The sequence below is a fragment of the Hemitrygon akajei genome, chromosome 2 (assembly GCF_048418815.1).
Source record: "Hemitrygon akajei chromosome 2, sHemAka1.3, whole genome shotgun sequence".
NCBI classification, from domain to species: domain Eukaryota; kingdom Metazoa; phylum Chordata; class Chondrichthyes; order Myliobatiformes; family Dasyatidae; genus Hemitrygon; species Hemitrygon akajei.
The window spans coordinates 136,174,996-136,195,399 of NC_133125.1; the positions used below are offsets into that span (position 1 = coordinate 136,174,996).

General features: G+C 42.0%; 1 protein-coding gene across 11 annotated transcripts in view; it reads left to right on the plus strand.

The window, feature by feature from the left end:
* Window positions 1–20,404, plus strand: part of LOC140715809 (protocadherin-9) — a 795,188-nt gene that overhangs the window by 108,916 nt on the left and 665,868 nt on the right. The gene's annotated exons all lie outside the window — the stretch shown is intronic.

Sequence of the window (20,404 nt, forward strand, 5' to 3'; positions counted from 1 at the left end):
AAAGTGATGAGAATCAACGATGAAGCTGGATACCGAGAAATTCAGCAGACCGGAAGGGTGATCAGGAGCAGAGTTTCGCAAAATGTCTGTACCCAATGGGACCACTAGTCTATTGTTCACAATTCTTTTCAGGGCTTGATGGATACAGGCTCTGTCAGTTCATTGACTGGGAAGGGGTTTACTGCATCTTACCCACTGGGGCATGTCTATTTAATTGCCCAATTACCAAGCCATCATCAGATGATTGCGGAAAGTAGTTTGTTGTTCACGTGGAAAAGCGTGTTTGTACAGTGGCATTAGTTCATGTGCAGGAAGGAGCATTGCTCGCAGAATGGGCTGCCTCAAAATTGGTTGAGAATATTGTTATACATTTATAACAATATGTATTTATGCAAAATGCTAATGGGGATATCACATAGCAGAATTTTAAATGTTTTACTCACCATAATGTACACACCCATCTAATTCATTTATTTCAAATAATTGTTTTGATACTGGGAAGGTTTGATATGCACAGTAAAAGCTATTGCAGATAGATATATTAAACAATTAAACAGAAGGAAAAGGAATGGGAGGAGGGCTAAGTTGGGTGACATGCTTGCGTAGCAGTTAGCGCAATGCTTTTACAGCTCGGGCTTTTGGAGTTGGGAGTTCAATTCCAATAACCTCTGTAAGGAGTCTGTAGGAATCCCTGTGGAATGTCTGGGTATTCCCCAGGTGCTCTGGTCCTACTGGTTACTAGGTTAATTGGGCATTGTACGTTGTCCCGTGATTAGGCTAAGGTTAAATCGGTGCTTGCTGGGCAGCATGGCTCATAGGGTCGGAAGGGCAGATTCGGTGCTGTATCTCAATCAATCAATCAATTCAAGGAAATGACTGATAATGTTAGTAAACACTTTTGCATGATTTTCCAAAGAAAGGGTTGATTGTAGAGATATAAACACAGGAGATTCTGCAGATGCTGACTATCTTGAGTAACAAATAAAAAGCTCAAAGAATGTAGCAGGCCAGGCAGCATCTGCAGAGGGGAACGTATCAATGGAGCAGAAGCAGTGACTCTTTATTGTTTTCCATAAACGCTGCCTGACTTGCTGAGTTCCTCCAGCATTTTATGTGTGTTGCCCAACATTATGAAGATATCTGTTGGCAGCTCAGGACTATGAAATATCTGGGAAGGGGCAGGTGGAAGGCATGAGGAACTCAGTATCGAGCAGTATCTGTGGAAGCAGAGGGATAGTCAATGTTTTTGGGTCAAGACCTTACTTAGGGCAAGAGAATGTAGGGAGGAGGGGTGAAGAGCTGGTATAAGGAGTTTGTGCGTTGTCCCCATGATCATGTCGGTTTCCTCTGGGTGCTCCGCTTTCACCCCACAGTGTAAAGATGTGCTTGTTGGTAGGTTAATTTGGTATTGTACATTGTCCTGGCCAGGGTTAAATTGGGGGTTGCTGGGCGGCTTGAAGCTGGACCGGATGGAGGATGATAACAAATTTCGGTAACAAGAAAGAGAGGAGGGAAGATTAGGGAAATGGAAAATGTGAATATGGAATGCTGGAAGAACTCATTGGGTCAGGCAGCATCTGTGGAGGCTGAAGGGATGTGAACCCAATGGAGGGTGCGGAGGCGGGAACCTTGTAAATTTCTCACACCTTGTATATTTGCCCTTTTGTTGAAAAGTGGCTTATCATCTTCCGGAATCTTCTTCATCTTCTGACTACTGACTCAAAAATTGTCCTTCTTTCTTTTAAACCCTACTGTCTGCACTTACCTCCGCAAGCTCTTCAAGTTTTTTCTGACTGAGTCTTTCTCCATAGAGCAAGGAAACAGGCCTTTCAGCCCACAGAATCCATGCTGACCATCACTTCCACATTAATCCTATTTTATTTTCCCCACCTTCCCGTCAACACTCCCCCCAGGTTCCACCACTCCCTTACAACAGCCAATTAGCCTCCCAACCTGTGTGTCTCTGGGTCATGGGAGGAACTGGAGCACTTAGGATCAACCCACAGAATCACAAGATGACAATGCAAACTCCACATCAGAGGTCAAGATTGGGTTGCTGGACTGTGAGTCAGATATTCTGTGAGTGGGGGTGATTGTGAGTGGGGGTGGAACTGGACTCTCTGACAGTGGTGTCTGAAAAGAGGATGCTGTCCAAGTTGCATGCCATCTTGGACAATGACTCCCATCCACTCCATAATGTACTGGTTAGGCACAGGAGTACATTCAGCCAGAGACTCATTCCACTGAGATGTAACACTGAGCGTCATAGGAAGTCATTCCTACCTGTGGCCATCAAACTTTACAACTCCTCCCTCGGAGTGTCAGACACCCTGAGCCAATAGGCTGGTCCTGGACATATTTCCACTAGGCATGATTAGCTTATTATTATTTAATTATTTATGGTTTTATATTGCTATATTTCTACACTATTCTTGGTTGGCGTGGCTGTAACAAAACCCAATTTCCCTCGAGATCAGTAAAGTATGTCTGTCTGTCTGTATTCTACTAACTGTGCCACTGTGCTGTTTGATTGATGTCCTTTCCTCAAAGTGCCTGGAGCTTTGCATTAAGATTCTCTTCTTAGATACTCCTCTTAGATACTCTCATCTTTCTGTCTCTTCCAACTCCTCCTCAAGTAATATTCTACTTAAAGTCTTGAGAAGCCTCATAATTTGCCTTTAACTATGTGTACATTCTTTCTAAGTACTCTATTGAACATTATTATAAAACATTGTTGCACGTTCAAAGTCCTGATTACAAGTCACTAATGCAGAAAGCAAGCCTTTTATATATTCACTGAAACAACCTAAATTATTTGTGGAATTGTGAATTAAGGGAAGGCTGCAGCCCCAGAATACAGCAATAAAACTCATAAACTGTTGTAGACCGTAAACACCAGAAATTCTGAAGATGCTGGAAATCCAAAGCAACATACACAAAAAATGCTAGAGGAACTCAACAGGTGAGGAGGTAGCATTTATGGAAATGAATAAACAATCAACATTTCAGGCCAAGACCCTTCTTCGGGGCTGAGACGGAAGGGGGAAGATGCCAGAATAAAAAGGAGGGGTGGGGGCGGGAGGAGAATGAGAATAGCTCAAAGATGATAGGTGAAGCCAAATGGGTGGGAAAGGTAAGGAGCTGGGGAGAAAGGAATCTGATAGGAGAAGAGAGTGGACCATAAGAGAAAGGGAAGGAAGAGGGGACCCAGAGGGAAGTAATAGGCAGGTGAGAAGAGGTGAAAGGTCAGAGTGGGGAATAGATGAGTGGGGAGGGGAATTCTTGTTTACCTGAAGAAGAAATCAATATTCCTGCCATGAGGTTAGAGACTACTCAGACAGATAGCTCCTCCACCCTGAGGGTGGCCTCATCTTGGCACAAGACAAGGCCATGGATTGACATGTCAGAACAGGAAGGGAATCAGAATTAAAATGTTATACCATTTTGCTGGTTTGAATATCTTTGCTCTTGCTTTAACGTTTTAATACGTTAGCTCTTCGTTCTCAATTTAGTCTTTTATTGTCAGCCCCGGAAGAATGCAGTATAATTTTGCATGTAACATATTATTTTATTTCCAAATCTTCGCCGTTTCACGGTCTACCTGGGCTTAGATCTACATCGTTAACACTAGTTGTCTTGCAACCATTTTCCTGTCAACACTCACTCTGTGCTTCCTCCTTGTATCTGCTCAGCAGCAATGCCAAATCTAATTTTCAGTCAGCTAACTGCCGGCACCTGAAGTGAGAAGTTAATGCCTTAAGTGTGGATCTCCAGTTAGAACTGGTAATAAAAAAAAACTAATATAAGTGAACAGCAATTATAAAGGAAGAAAGCCAATGGGAAAAATAACAATACTCTCAATTGAAATTAATCCTGTGTTGCATTCACCAGATGCCTGGTATGGTGAGTAGTAGTCACTAAATCAAAGAGATCATACTATGGTTAAACTGAAGTAGTGAGTAGTGTTGTGAACCACTCAAGCACTGGAAGAACCTAGGGGATCAGGTAGTATCTAGAGAGAGAAATGAGCAGTCATTCTCTGCTGAAAGATTTCAGCCTGAAACGTTGACTATACTTTTTCCCATAGATGCTGCCTTGCCTGCTGAGTTCCTCCAGCATTTTGTGTGTGTTGCTGGGATGTTACAGCATCTGCAGATTTTCTCTTGTTTGTGAGTCACTGGCCATTGCTGAGTGGACCAAACCAGACTAAAGTTGAGACCTGAGAGTGGAAAACAAACAGAGGTTCGGTCCTGCTACTTCACGTCGGCCAAGGTCCTGTACCTGAGTTCACCCCAGCTGCCTGCATTTGACTCATCTCCCTTGCTTCTCACTATTACGAGAGGTGTAGGGGTCTTAGGACTCACGCTGCCAGATCCAGGAGCATTTGTGGCCCTACAGCTATCGGGCTCCTGGATTGGCTTCACTTGCCTTAGCATTGAACTGATTCCTCAGCCTGTGGACTCGCGTTCAGGGTCTCTGCATCTCATGTTCTTAGTATTATTTGTTTACTTTTTAATTACTTGCACAATTTGTCCTCTTTTCAATATTGGATATTCGTTGGTCTTTATTATGTGTGGTTTTTCATGGATTCTATTGCATTTCTTTGTTTTCCTGTAGGTGCTTTCAAGAAAATGAACCTCAAGGTTGTATATGGTATATGTACTTTGATAGTAAATTTTCTTTGAACTTTGAACAGTCATCATTTCAAATTGAGTCCCTAACCTAGGCCTTCATTGGGAATCGAGATGACGTGTCTTGACCCAAAATGTTGATTGCCCATTTCCCTCCATGGTTGCTGCCTGACCCCTTGAGTTCCTCCAATGCACTTGTGTGTTGCACCAGAATCCAACGTTCACATTTTGTCTCTATTGAAGTAATGCAGGTTGGTTCAAGGACCGAATGGTTGAAGGGAAGTAGCTGTTATTGAGCCTGGTAGCGTGGGACTTCAGGTTTCTGTATCTCCTGTCTGATGGCAGCTGTGAGATCACATGGCCCAGATGGTGCGGGTGTTTGTGCATAGATTTTGCCCACTTGAGGCAGCGCTTCATGTAGTTACTACAGATGGAGGGTAGGGATGTGCCCGCCATGTACTGGGCTGAGTTCACTACATTTTCATATGTTCCTGCAGGTTAGAATTACTGTACCAGGCCATGATGCAACTAGTAATGATACTTTCAACAGTATGTGTGTCAAGGTTTAATAGAGTGTTCAGTAACAAGCTGAACCTCCTAAAAAATATAAAGGTGTTGGCATGCCTTCCTTGTGATTACATGCATGTGATGTGACTTTCTTTGGGCTTATCTTTTAAATGATAGATGTGGGCTCCTGACATCTGAATGGGGTCACTCTAGATGTGCCAACTGTGGCTGAGGGGCCAGCTAGGATGTGCATTCAGCTGTTCAGATCAGTGTAGAATGAACTACTCTCAAGCTTAAATGTTAAGTCCAGGAGAAGAGCCGGTGATCCCATGCATGCACTAACTTCCATTGCATTCCCAATTCTCCTTCTGCTGTGCATGGGTTACATGTCTGGAATACAATTCAACTTTTAGTTCTAGCTCGGCGGGTAATACCTCCATACCTGAGACAGGAGGTTGTGGGTCTGAGTCACCCATGAGGAAGTTGAGCACCCAGAACATCTAGGTTGACAAGATGAAGGTGTGTATCCAGCCAGAAGTGCCATCTGTTGGAAGAAGCTTCATTTGGTCTCTTGGTGTGGGACAAGAGATCCTATGGCACTACTTAGAGTCACAGAGTCATATAGAAGTACAGCACAGAAACAATTCCTTTGGCCCATCTAGTCCATGCTGAAGCATTTAAACTGTCTACTCCCATTGACCTGCAGCAGGACCATAGCCATCCATACCCTACTATCCATGTACCTATCCAACCTTCTCTTAAACTTTGAAATTGAGCTCACATGTACCACTTGTGCTGGCAGCTCATTCTAGACCCTCTGAGTGAAGAAGTTTCCTCTTATGATCCCTTTAAACTTTTCCTTTTTCACCCTAAACCCATGACCTCCTGTTGTAGTCCCACCCAACCTCTGTGGAAAAAGCCTGCTTGTATTTATATTTATGCCCCTCATAATTTTGTATCTCTATCAAACCTCCTCTCAATCTTCTACATTCTAAGGAGTAGTCCTAACCTATTCAATCTTTCCTTATGTCAGGTCCTCCAATCCTGGCAACATCCTTGTAAATGTTCTCTCTACTCTTTCAACCTTAGTTACATCTTTCCAAAGGTAGGTGACCAAAGCTGCACACAATACTCCAAATTAGGCCTCACCAACATTTTATACAACGTCAACATAACATCCCATTTCCTGTACTCAATACATTGATTTATGAAGGCCCGTGTGCCAAAAGCTTTCTTTACAGCCCTATCTATCTGTGATGCTGCTTTCAACGAATTATGGGCAACTTGTATTCCCAGATCCATTTGTTCTACCGCACTGCTCGGAGCCCTACCATTCACTGTGTAAGACCTACCCAGGTTGCAGTACCTCACAGTTGTCTGCATTAAATTCCATCTGCTATTTTTCAGCCCATTTTTCCAGCTGATGTAGATCCCTCTGCAACCCATGATAGCCTTCCACTACACCCCTAGTCTTGATGTCGTACTGGAATTTGCTGATCCAGTGAGCCAAATTATCATCCAGATCATTGTTATAGATGACAAACAACAATGGACACTGCACTGATTCCAGCAGCACACCACAAGTCACTGGCCTCCAGTGAGAGAGGCAACCATCTCCTACCACTCTACGGCTTCTCCCTCAAAGCCAATGTCTAATCCAATTTACTACCTCATTTTGAATATAAAGCAACTGAGCGATCTTGACCAATCCCATGTGGGACCTTGTCAAATGTCTTGCTAAAGCTCACGTAGATAATACTCACTGCCTTGGCTTCTTCCACTTTCCTGGTAACTTCATTGAAAAACTCTTAAGATTAGTTCAGGATGATCTACCATGCACAAAGCCTGCTGACTATCCGTAATCAGTCCAAGTCTATCCAAATACTTATATATCCAGTCTCTTAGAATACCTTCCAATAACTTTCCCACTACTGATGTCAGACTCACTAAGATTACTAAAGTTCTCCCCAAGGTAATGAGGGCAATACTTATTATTCAATCAGTGTCACTTAAAGCAGGCTCAAACTTCAAAAGTTCAAAGTAAATTTTTTTTATCAAAATATGTACTGCATATGTTACCATAGCAACGCACACAAAACTGGAGGAAATCAGGCTGTCAGGGGCTTCTATGGAAACAAATAAACATGCTACCTTGAGATTCATTTTCTTGCAGGCATTTACAGGGAGAAAGAAATATAATGTATAATTTTATGAAAAAGTATGCATAAACAGACAAAGACTGGCAAACACCACTGGCAAAAGAATTCAACTCCAAATAAGAATAATATTGGGTACATGAATTTTAAATAGTCCTTGAAAGTGAGTTTGTTGGTTGTTACTGCTCAGAGTAATGATGAATGAAGTTTTCCATCCCAGCTCAGGAGCCTGACAGCTGTTACTAAACCTTGTGATATGGGACCTAAGGCTTTTGTACCTCCTGCCCAGTGGCAGTAGCGAGAAGAGGGAATGGCCTAGGTGATGATAGGTGCTGCTTTCTTGTGTCAGTGCTCCATGTAAGTGTACTTGATGTGGAAGGTTTTGCTTGAGATGGACTGTGCTGTACTGATTACTTCCTGTAGCCTTTTACATAACAAACTGTGATGCAACCAGTTAGGATACTCTCCACTGTACATCTATATACGTTTGTCCAAGTTTTAGGTGGCATGCCAAATCTATGTAAACTTCTCGGGGAATAGGGGCGCTGTCATGCTTTCTTTGAGGTGTTATATGCTGTTCCTAGGACAAGTCCTCTGATATGTTGACAACAAGGAACTTAAAGCTATTAATGCTCCTTCCCCCTTTCCTTAATGAGGACTGGCTCAGAACTCCATATTCTTCTTTCTGTACTCAGCTCTTTGGTTTTGCTGACATTGAATGAGAGGTGGCTTTTGTGGTACCACTCAATCAGATTTGCAATCTCCCTCCTATATGTTGATTTGACACCCCTTTTGATATGGCCAATAACAGCGGTATCATCAGCAAACTGAGATGTGGTATTGGAGCTGTACTTAGGCACACAGTGAGCAGAACACAGGACTAAGCACGCAGCCCTGTGGTGCACCTGTACTGATAGTGAGTGTGGAGTAGATGTTGCCGATCTGTACTAACTGGACAGAATTTTACAAACGAGAAGTAGTTGGACAAAGTTTCATTAGTTTTGTCAGATATTGATGTGCCCAAATTGGTTTCTATTTCAGCAATGCTTAAAACATGCATTTTGTTGTATGTGGCCTACTTTGGGCCATCCTAAGGTTGTGCAAAACATTAGATCAGGCCAGTTATATACAAAGGAAGACACTGTGGAGTTGAGCACGTGAGATTAGATTCGTTGCTGGAAAAGGACAGATTTCCATAGTTGATCCCATAGCTCCCAATGAGTAAGCAATCTGCTTCTCCCCCTTGCTGAATCCTGTTCAGCTGAGTGCACATGAGTGTCAGTTTGATACCCAGCTCTGCAGGAACTTTCAGAAGGTGCTGCCTTAAATTTCACTGTTATATTGCATGTGTCAGTGGCCTGTCAGAAAGCTGAGCAGTGAAGTCCTAACCCAAGGCACAGGGAAGCCTGCACATATAACAGGACGTTATTCTCACTACAATTGCCACATTCTGCACATCTTCCCTCGTCCCCTCGGATTTTGCAATTTGAAAATCAAGGAAGAAGGAAAGCAGGCAGTTAGGATACAGTTTCAGCACTGCAGAAAAACCCTAGAGTTGCATTGACTGCAAAAGATTCTGCAAAGCTACCCAGGCATAGAAGAGTTGAAACCTTGTTGACCTGTCTTCCTGGCAAGCCAGAAAACCATACTCTCTTGACATCAGTAATTTTATTTGATTCATCTCTGGCCTAATCTTCCTGGAGGCTGGTTCAGCAGTGGAATCATCTGATTGCTATAAATTAGGATCTTTGCAACAGTAAAAGGAGGAGCAGAGTCCCAATGCAATTATTCTCTATCCCATATAATCTGTTCATAACGGGCTGATCTGTGTAGAACGGATTTGCTCTCTTTGCAAAATGTCGATCATAACAAGATAAATCAGGTTGTCCTTGATTCTTTTTAATGCTAGTGGTTGTTTTTGAAGTAATGGATTTCTGGTTTAAGGTGCAGTGATCAAGACAATGGACTGCGTTGGAGTCACCAAGAATTCAACCTTGTCCCGTTAATATGAGAAACCGAGTTGTCAATTTGATTATAGCAAGTATCCATAAATAGTAAAGTGCTGGTGATCAAATGATCAAATGTCAACTATCCCTACCCTCATCACTCTGTTTCCTTCCTTATATCCACCCAGGTTACCTGCCTGTCACCAGCACACTCTTCCCACTGGCCCTCTTCTCCCCACAGTTTGCATCAGCACTCCCCACCTCTCCGTTCGTTCCATGCTCCACCTCCTCCTTCTCTCAGATTCCATTATCTTTAGCTCTTTGTTGCCTCTGCTTATCACCCGCCAGCCTCTGAAACCATTTCTATTCCACCGCCCTCTTTCTTCCCATTGCATATCCTCTACCATTTCCCTCCATAGATGCTATTGAGTTTCTCCAGCATCTTGTTTTTTCCCCACTTCATTTTCCAGCACCTATAGTATCTTGTGTTGTAATTAAATAGTCTTTTATTTTAATAGTTACTTTATAGGCATCTGTTAGTCTTGAGAGACCATGGATTTGCGCCTTGGAAAATTTCCAGGGGTGCAGGCCTGGGCAGGGTTGTATGGGAGACCAGCAGTTGCCCATGCTGCAAGTCTCCCCTCTCCACGCCACCAATGTTGTCCAAGGGAAGGGCAAGGGCCGATACAGCTTGGCACTGGTGTTGTCACAGAGCAATCTGTGGTTAAGTGCCTTGCTCAAGGACACAACACGTTGCCTTAGCTGAGGCTTGAACTTGCGATCTTTAGATCACTAGGACCAACGCCTTAATCACTTGGCCATGCGCCAACTGGTTACAAGGACTGCAATATTAGGAGTGTGTGTACAATTCTGATTGCTCAGCTATAGGAATAATGTCATTAAGTTGAAAAGGAAGGAGAAGAAATCCATAAAATGTTACTAGAACTGGAGGACTTGAGTTATATTGAGATACTGAATGGGTTAGGACTTCCAGCTACCCCCCAATGGTGAATTGGAGGCTGAGGGCTGAGGTTCATAAAAAGTATGAGACTCTCAGATAAGATGAATAGCCAAAGTCTTTTCCCCAGGGTAGGGAACTCCAAAGCTAGGGAGAATAGCGAGAGGGGAAAGGTTTAAAAGGAACCTGAAGGGTAACCTCTCCACACAGTGTGTGGAGAGTATATGGAACAAGGTACCAGAGGAATTGGTAGAGGCTGGTACAATTACAACATTTAAAAGACATTTGGACAGTTACATGGATAGGTAAAGTTCAGAGGGACATGCCAAATGCAAACTAATGGGATTAGCTCAGCAAGGTACCTTTGTTGATATGGATAAGTTGCTTTGAAGAGCCTGTTTCTGTACTGTACAGCTCTGTGACTCTGTTGGTTAATGGACATTGACCAGTTGAGAAGCTGTTCCATCAGAATGATGCAGCGGAACCTTTTGCATCTGTTTTGAAAGAGTGGACAGTGCCTCAGTTGAAATGGCATAATTTGATGGACAGCTACTTGACTGGTCATGTAATATTCAGGAAGAGCAGCATTGTTGGAGACAGCACCTCCAACAATGCTGATGATCCTGAATATCATGTAGTAAGATGTTTTCTTTGTGTTCACATTAAATTGCCAACCTTCAAACTCAGAGACAAGAGGGTGCTGCACAGAGCTACTCCTGATGAAGACGATGCTGGGCTGAGGGAACACAAAGAAGTGATAATTTAAAAACCTCAGGCAGAGTTAAGATGGAATCGAGGGTTTTGTAATAATTTTTTCCCCCACTTAAACCATTCATTATACTATTGCCAAATTGTGAAAAGGCAAAAATTGGTTGTGACATTTTGTGTCACTTCCTAAGCTCCTCAGATACCTTATAGAGTTGCATTATCCTGCATTGCATTCCAGAATTATATGAGGTTTAAGTTATAGGACATCAAAAAAGAATTAAATTAAGTTTTTAATCAAAATGTAAATAACTCACGCAATGAAATTCCATTATGTAAGTACTAAGCTCAGCTTTTGCATGAGGAATTCTTTCTTTCGCTATGTTAACTTGCTTTTAAGTCAGACATACCTAGTTGTTAATAGAATCAATACAGCACTGGAGAGGCCATTCAGCCCATAATGCTGTGCTAACCCTGATTCAAATTTTTACAGTATGTCTTCCTTTGTATCGTCCATATTTCTCCATTCCCTTCATATTCATGTGTCTATATAAAAATAACACTTAAATTCCACCAAACTGCTAGCATCTACTATTTCCCCTGATAATCCATTCCACGCACCTACCTGCCTATATAATAAAGCTTGCCACTCACATCACCTTGAAATGTCTACCCCATCCGAATATCTGAAGTGTACACCCTCTGAAGTTTGACATTTCTACCCGGGGAGAAAGATTCTGACTGCATCTCCTAATTGAAAAAAAAAACTCTATCAAATATCCCCTCACCCACCGATACTCCAGGGAGAACAACACAAGTTTGTCCAACCTTTCCATTTAGTTCATGCCTTCTAATCCAGGCAGTGTCCTGGTAAACCTCTTGTTCAGTCTCCACGTTCTTCCTATATTGGAGTGACTAGAACTGAAGACAACACTCCAAGTGCAGCCTGACTGAAGTTTTATATAGCTGGAGTTTGACTTCTTTCTTCTTTTATGTAATACAAGCTCAAATGTCATTGAGTAGTGTGTAGGTGATGATCTCAAATTCCATCTAATGTCAAACCAAGCTAACAAGTTCCAATTGCCTGATTTTTGAAAGTACATCATGCATTCACTGGCTCCTGCTGATCAATCACTGTTTACAAAACACAGAGATTGAAGAACCTACTTGGCCAAGCTGTGCCTATGGAGGAATTTGATCCAAATGTAGGATTTTGAGCTGAAACATCTCCATACAGCTTTTGCCTTCATAGATGCTATTTGACATGCTGAGTTCTTTCATTGTTTTGATTATTGTCTCAGATTCCAGCATCTGCTGCCTTCCATCTTCACTCATTGTTTATCACTCGCCAAGCTTACAGTGTTTCTCACCAAGATCACAATAAGTAACCTTTCATTTTGGCTACACCATTGATCCGAGACCTCACCTGTGTCAAGGTCCTAACACACCAGTCACTGCTGGGAATAAAAGGTGAGTTCAACAGCTTGAATGAAGATATCATCCTAATCTACAAACAATGGTGCTTTTAATTAACTCAGAGTGATTCTGAAGACCTGGATTGAATCATCTGATTACCAAGCGATCAATGCACTGAAGCTTCACTTGGTAACTTCCTCCCAAACCTGGACATAAGGGGAGATACACACTGGCCAGGTTACTGATGGTGGTTAGAAGAAAGTAAAGGGTGGATTGCAGAGACAGACATTTTTTACACAGATAATAGTGGATGCGAGGAACATGCTACCAGGGATGGTGGTAGATACATTGGGGACATTTAAGCTTCTTTTAGATATGGATGAAATAAAACTGGAGGGCTATTCTTGAAGGGAAGCTTAGAACAATTGTGGAGTAGGTTAAATTATCATCATAACATCATTGCACACAAAATGCTGGAGGAGCTCAGCAAGTCAGGCTACATCTGTCAAGGAAGAAGAAGGAATCTGACAAGAGCGGACATATATCGTGCAGCAAAGGGACCAGAGAACCAGAGGGAGATGAGGGGCAAGTCATGAGAGAGAAGGAGGAGATGAGAAGAAGTGAGAGGGTCACTGGAAATGGGACTGGAAAATAAGAGGGGACAGAGAGTTGAAAAGATTTCTAGAAGTTACAGAAAGCCGTCAGGTTGAGGCTATCCAGGCAGTATAGGAGGTGTTGCTCCTCTAAACAGGGCTTTGTCCCATTATGCCCGTTGAGAGGCAATGGAGAGACATGTTAGTGTTGGATGGGAAATGGATTTAAATTGGGTGGCCACGCAGAGATCCTGGCTGTTGCAGCAGACAAAGCAATTTCTCCTTCTTCAGCCCTTTACCTCTTCCACCTCTCACCTTTGAGCTTCTTAGAACATCACCCCTCACCACTGACCCAACTTCCCCCTCACCTGGTCTCACCTATCACCTCCCAGCTCATACTCCTTCACCCCCCCCCCCAAACCTTATTCAGGCTTCTGCCCACACCCTTTCCACTCCATATGAAGGGTCTTGGTCTAAAACATCAACTGTTTATTCCCCTTCATGAATGCTGCTTGAACTGCTGAGTTCTTCCGGCATTTTTTGTCCATATTCTAAAACTTGTTGGCTTTTTAGTGTGAGGAGACATCGCTTAAGGGCAGCTTGTGGGTATATGAGCTGAGGGATGCACTGAAGCTCAGTGCAGTCAACTCTAAGGCTTTGTTCGGTAGAACTGCGCAGTGAAAAAATCCATGCGGTCACAGGGGGAATGTGCAAACTCCCTATCTTTGTCCCTGTGAGGGATCGGCGCTACTCACTGCACTACCATGATGCTCATAGACCTGAGGCATTCTCTGTACCAGTCTGTTTAGCCCTCTCAGAACTTAGTGTGTTTCATTGAGTCTTCTTGTTTCTCGAAGTTTGATTGAATACAGTCCTAGTCGGAACATTCCTCATGTGACAGTCCCACCATCCCAGAGCCAGTGTTGTCAACTTCCACTGCATTCCTTCTTTCCCTTCTTAGGGAAAGCGGCTAAAGCCACACATGATACTGCTGGTGTGGTCTCTCCTGTATAACTGTAGTCAGGGAGCCTTGGTTCTATCTTCAGGTGCATTGAATCTTGGTTTCTTATTCACGGGAGCTTCCAGGAGGTCTCTTTACCTCTTCCTCCATTTCAACATGTTGTCACCATCATGCCTGAGTTTTTTTTAATGTCTGCCAAACATCTCGAAGCAATTTATATTTATTTTGTATATTCAGACAGAAGGCTCGAAGCATTGCATGCAAGTGTTAGCATTTGGATCTGATCAGTCAAATTCTCCTGGGTTCATAGTACATAGAACTTTGCAGTACAGGCCCTTTGGTCTGTGCTGTTGTGCTGTAACCTACTCCAAGATCAATCTATCCCTTCCCTCCTACATAGCCCTCCATTTTTATTTCATCGATGTGCCTAACTAAGACTGTCTTAAGTGTCCCTAATGTATCTGCCTCTACCACCACCCCAGCAGTGTGTTCCATGCACTCACCACTCTGTAAAAAATCTACTTCTGACGTTTTCCCAATGCTTTCCTCCAGTCAGCTTAAAAGTATGTCCTCTTGTATTAGTCCTGGGAAAAAAGATGCTGGCTGTCTACTCTCCCTATGCCTTTTATCATCTTCAGCACCTCCATCAAGTCACCTCTCATCCTCCTTCGCTCCAAAGAGAGAGCCCCAGATTACTCAAACTTTCCTCTTAAGTCATGACCTGTAACCCAGGCGGCATCCTGGTGAATCTCCCCTGCACCCTCTCGAAAGCCTCCTCCTCCTTTCTGAAATGAGAAAATTAGAACTGAACACAATACTCTAATTGTGCTCTAATCAGAGTTTTATTGAGCTGCAACATTACCTCACAGCATTTGTCATTTTGTCACCATCATACTTATATGAGTTTTTATATCTGACAAACATCTCAGAGTTATTTATTTCTATATATTCAGACAGAAGGCCAGAAGCTTTGCATGCAAGTTTTAGCATTTGGTTCCAATCAAACTCTTCTGGGTTCGGTATGAATCTTTAAAGAAACGAGAAAATCGGCAGATGCTAGAAATCCAAGCAACACACACAAAATTCAGGAGGAACTCAGCAGGCCAGGTAGCATCTATGGAAAAGAGTACAGTTGATGTTTCAGTAGGACTGGAGAAAAAATGCTGAGGAGTAGAATTAAAAGGAGGGGGGAGGAGAGAGAGTAACAGAAAGGGGATTGGAGAAACCTGAAGGGGAGGGGTGAAGTAAAGAGCTGAGAAGTTGATTGGTGAAAGAGATACAGGGCTGGAGAAGGAGGAGTCTGATTGAAGAGGACAGCAGGTCATAGAAGAAAAAAGGAGAGAGGAGCACCAGAGGGAGGTGATGGGTGTGCAAGGAGATAAGGTGAGAGAGGGAAAAGGAGATGGGGAATGGTGAAGGAGGGTGGTGCATTATCAGAAGTTTGAGAAATTGATGTTCATGCCATCAGGTTAGAGGCTATCCAGATTGAATATAAAGTGATGCTCCTCCAACATAAGTGTGGCCTCATCATGACAGTGGAGGAGGCCATTGATACACATATCGGAATGAGAATATGAAGTGCTATTAAAATGGTAGCCACTGGGAGATCCCGCTTTTTCTGGCAGACAGAGCGTAGGTGCTCAGGGAAGCAGTCTCCCAATCTACATCGGGTCTCACCAATATACAGGGGGCCACACTGGGAGCGCAGCATATGACCCCAACAGACTTTGAAGGAACTTAACCTCCCTGTCATAATTTATGAAGTGGGGTGAATTTCTTGGAATGTGTTACATCATCATCAAAACTAGTACTTAATGTTGTTCTCTCATGATGCCAACAAAGCAATGTCTGCAGTCCACAGACATAGGTCCCGCAGGTCCTCACAAACTCTACATAACAGTGATAAACTGTAGCTGGTAGCACTTAATATGATCTAGATTCCAAGGGGGAAAAACAAAAAAAAAGAACATTTATTCCTACAAGAGTTGGTCAGGATTGAAGGTGAAATTTAATTTGACTGTGAATTGATTCAGATCTTCTGTAGAATTAAATCCAAAAGAAACAGATATTTAATGTTGGAACATTAGGATTAGAGGGGATTCAGTTTAATACATCGGCGATTGAAATGGCAGTGTGTGATTAAGAGATTTTTTTTGTTCTTATAATTGCTTGGTATTTAATTTAATACTGCACTTTGGTAACATTTGAAAATAATGTGCAACTGACCTGTTTTATAAATACAATTTCGGCCTTAATTTTAATAAGTTGCACAATGTTGCTTAATGTTTTTTTCTCATCATATCTCTCTTCACACTAATTAAATGTCACGATTTCTATCTATTTGGATTATTTGAATAATAAGTTTATTCAAAATGCCTGGGCCAGAAGATTTCTATTTAATATATTTAATTAAGTGTTGATTTCTTCAAGTATTTTGTAAATTCAGTAGCAAAGCATATCTACTGTATGTTTATGTGCCCTACTGATACTTACTGTCTTGAAATCCAAGTCCTTAAGATGTACCCGACTGGAAACTATTGCAAGATCGTTTGAAATATTTGGTCTCGTCACAAGGCCAAAATTGAAATTCAGGTGGGATCTAGCTATTGTATAAAATTTTCCAATTTTGAATTCTTAGATTATATTCTTCTATTAGCCATATGTACTGGGCACTTTTCTTCTGTGTCCTCTTATACTCGCTTTCCTTTAAATTCTCTCATTTGTAAAATAGCTGAATGAATAGTACAGACTTGAAAAATACAAGTAATCTCCCCTTTGCCTGTGGGGAACTCTGATGCAGTATTTTTTTTAATCATAATTCAATTTTCTTACCTCAGTTAATTTAGGAGGTTTTATATGTAGTTAGCTTCCCAACAATTTTCTTAAAAGTAGCAACTCACTTGCCTCACAGCTGAGCTTGTGTGCAGTCTGTATGGAGTTGGCCTGTTGCCCTGTGACAGTATGGTTCTCTTCTATGTGCTCCGGTTTCTTACCCCAGCCCAAAAATATGTGGGTCGGTATATTAATTGACTGATGTAATTTGCCCTTGGTGTGGTAGAGTCTGGATGGAGTTGATGAGAGTGTGGAGAGAATAAAAACAAATAATAATAACAAATAAAAACAAGTCCCCTAATCTGAGTAAAGACATTCTTGCCATAGAGGGAGTACAGAGAAGGTTCACCAGATTGATTCCTGGGATTGCAGGTCTTTCAAATGAAGAAAGACTGGATCGACTAGGCTTATACTCACTGGAATTTAGAAGATTGAGGGGGGATCTTATTGAAACGTATAAAATTCTAAAGGGATTGGACAGGCTAGATGCAGGAAGATTGTTTCCGATGTTAGGGAAGTCCAGAACGAGAGGTCACAGTTTAAGGATAAAGGGGAAGCCTTTTAGGACCGAGATGAGGAAAACTTCTTCACACAGAGGGTGTGAATCTGTGGAATTCTCTGCCACAGGAAACAGTTGAGGCTGGTTCATTGGCTATATTTAAGAGGAAGTTAGATATGGCCCTTGTGGCTAAAGGGATCAGGGGGTATGGAGAGAAAGCAGGTACAGGTCAGCCATGATCATACTGAATGTCGGTGCAGGCTCGAAGGTCCAAATGGCCCACTCCTGCACCTATTTTCTATGTTTCTATTAAAGGAATATTAGTGCAGATAGTGTAATATCAGAGCTCTTTGTCTGACTCAAGTGTCAGGTCAGAATGAAAAGGTCTGGGTGTCGAGGCCAGAGGTGAGAGATGAGCCAGTGTTCAGCTTGCTGCTTCACTTCGTTTGCTCATCCCTGCGTTGAACTGAGGCTGTGGCCTGCAACTAATGGGCTCCTGGATTGGCAGCAATTTGCTTTGTGGCTGTGGACTCCCTCTCCTGAACAGAAGTTCTGAATGTTAACTGCATTCTTTTATTGTTACTTGATACTTTTATTTTTTGCATGTTGGGTGTTTGACGGTCTTTTTTAGTGGGTTCTATTGGGTTTCTTTGTTTTGTGGCTGCCTGTAGGGGGTTAAATCCCAAGGTATGCATATTTTGGTAATAAATATACTTTGAGCTTTAGATAGGTGCTTCATATCTGATGCAGATATGGTAGTCTGAAGGGCCTGTATTTTTCTGTGACTCTACAGCTGTATGAAAAATGGCAAATTGCTTTAGGGCAAATAGAGCAGACATTCAATCTTTTTCCCCAGAGTCAAAATGTCTAATAGTAGAGGGCACGCCTTTAAGCTGAGAAGGGGTAAGTCAAAGGAGATGTGTGGGGCAATTTTTTTTTACATAGAGAGCGATGGGTGCTTCGAAACTTCTGCCAGGTTTGAAGATAGAGGCAAATATGATAGGGGCTTTCAAAAGACTCTTAGGCAGGCATATGATTTTTCAGAGAATGGACATTATATAGGCAGAAGGGATTAGTTTAGTTAGACCTTTAACTACTAGTGCAAGCATTGTGCATTGAAAGGCCTGTAGCTGTGCTGTATTTTCCATGAAATAAAATAAAATGGGAATGTCTTTTCCTTTGAGGGACAATGTAGAACATTTCAGTATAGAGGTATTTTGGTGCCCCTTGGTCATGATCCAGGCCTACTTCCTCTTTGATGTCAATTCCCCAGAGTCTTCAATTTCCTGATCTTAGGAAAAAACTACCTGTCACTAAATACCTCCAGTAATCCAACCAGCTATTTGGTATAGAGAATTCCATAAGTTTATCACCCACTGGGAGAAGATATTTCCACACACATCAGTTTTAAATTACCAGCCTCTTATCTTGTAACTGTGTTCTCAAGTTTGAGGTTCTCCAATCAACACTGCCCTGCCTTCTAGGATCTTTTACACTTATCTTAAAGTAATGAATGGTTCCAATTTTATAGACGTCTGCCCAGAAGTCAATTTTGCTTTTCAGTTAGGATGATGCATAATAATGGACAGTCACCATTCTGGGCTAAAGCCCTTCATTTTGAATCAGAAGAAAGGTCTCTACCTGAAATGTCAATTATTCATTTTACTTCATAGATACTGCCTGACCACTTGAGGTCCTCTAGCACTTAGTGTGTTGTCCTGATTCTAGCATTATCAATCTTCTGTGTCCCCAAAGTCTTTAAGGTGAATATTTGGAAGTGGACCATCTTCTTCATTCTGTTTAGTGTTTCAGGATGAATTATCACTTTATACACAATGAAAAAATACAGATTGTTGTTATAATGACAGTAGTAATCATGGTCAGACAGAGAAAAACTGGATTGCAAACATGCTAGGAACTTTTTGGAGTGTATAATTCTTCTTTTTCATGGCTTTTCATGCAACCCTTCTTTATCCTTTATATTGTTGATTCCAAACTGTGATGTGGGCACTGTTGGCAAGGCCAGCATTTATCGCCAGTCTCTCTCATTGCCAGTGAAAGGGTGACGGTGAACTGACTTCTCGCTGCTTCTAACAACGGTGTCCCAGAGTGCACTTTGGGTGAGGGCAAAAGATATTCTACAGATATGGGAAATCAACAGACAAAATGCTGGAGGAAGTCAGCAGGTCAGGCATCACCTATAGAGGGAAATAAGTATTTGACATTTTGGCTAAGACTATTGCCCTCCATTAATGCTACCTGTCTGCTGCATTTGTCCAGCATTTTGTGTGTGTTACTTGGGTTGGGACTTCCATCCTCAGATTTGATGCTGATGGAGATTGATGGCTCTTCATCAAGCTGTTTAGTAAAACCAGGAATCGTACGATGAGAGATAGAAAGAATTTATTGTCATTGGAATTAGTCAGAGCTCCAGAAAAGTCTATGAAGTAATGGGCAGTTTGTTAACCCTCATAACGCTACTTTCCTAGTTTTCACAGGCATATGTACTGTCTGCATTGTCTTTGAACTTTAGCTCATTTAAGATCCTCCGTAATGAAAAATTACTTTCAGAGATACATAGTCAGCGAGTTGTATCTTGCTCATTTACATTTATATAGCATGCTTGTGAAATTTATGTGGTTTCATTTGGTATTCCTCTCTCTTACCTGTTAACTGCTTCCATTTTATTCAGGTGCAGATAGCAAAGTGTTCAAGTAGGCCTTTTCTATTAGTTCCAATGCTGAATTTTTGACTTCTCTCCATCTGTGTAAAAATGGTGTAATTCATTTAAATCTTCAACAGTCAAGTAGATTGAAATCCTTAAATCTGATCAGGAGTCAAAACTGTCCAAGAATTATTTGCTGTAGTTTCTCATGGCGCAGCTCAAGAAAAGTGTCATTTAAAAATGATTAATATTTGTTCAAATATTTCACTTTGGTTTGTTTGTCTTTAATGTTTTTTTCTCTATTGTTGTACAGTAAGACCTGGAGGGTTTGTGCAGGAATTGCAAAGGGTTCAGTTGCAGGTGCAGCAGGTTATTAAGAAGGCAAATGGAATGCTGGCCTTCATTGCTAGTGGGATTGACTTAAAGAGCAGGGAGGTTATGCTGCACATATACATAGGGTACTGGTGAGGCCACATTTGGAAAGCTGCACGCAGTTCTGCTGTTCTTACTTCAGGAGCTATACTGGCTATGGAGG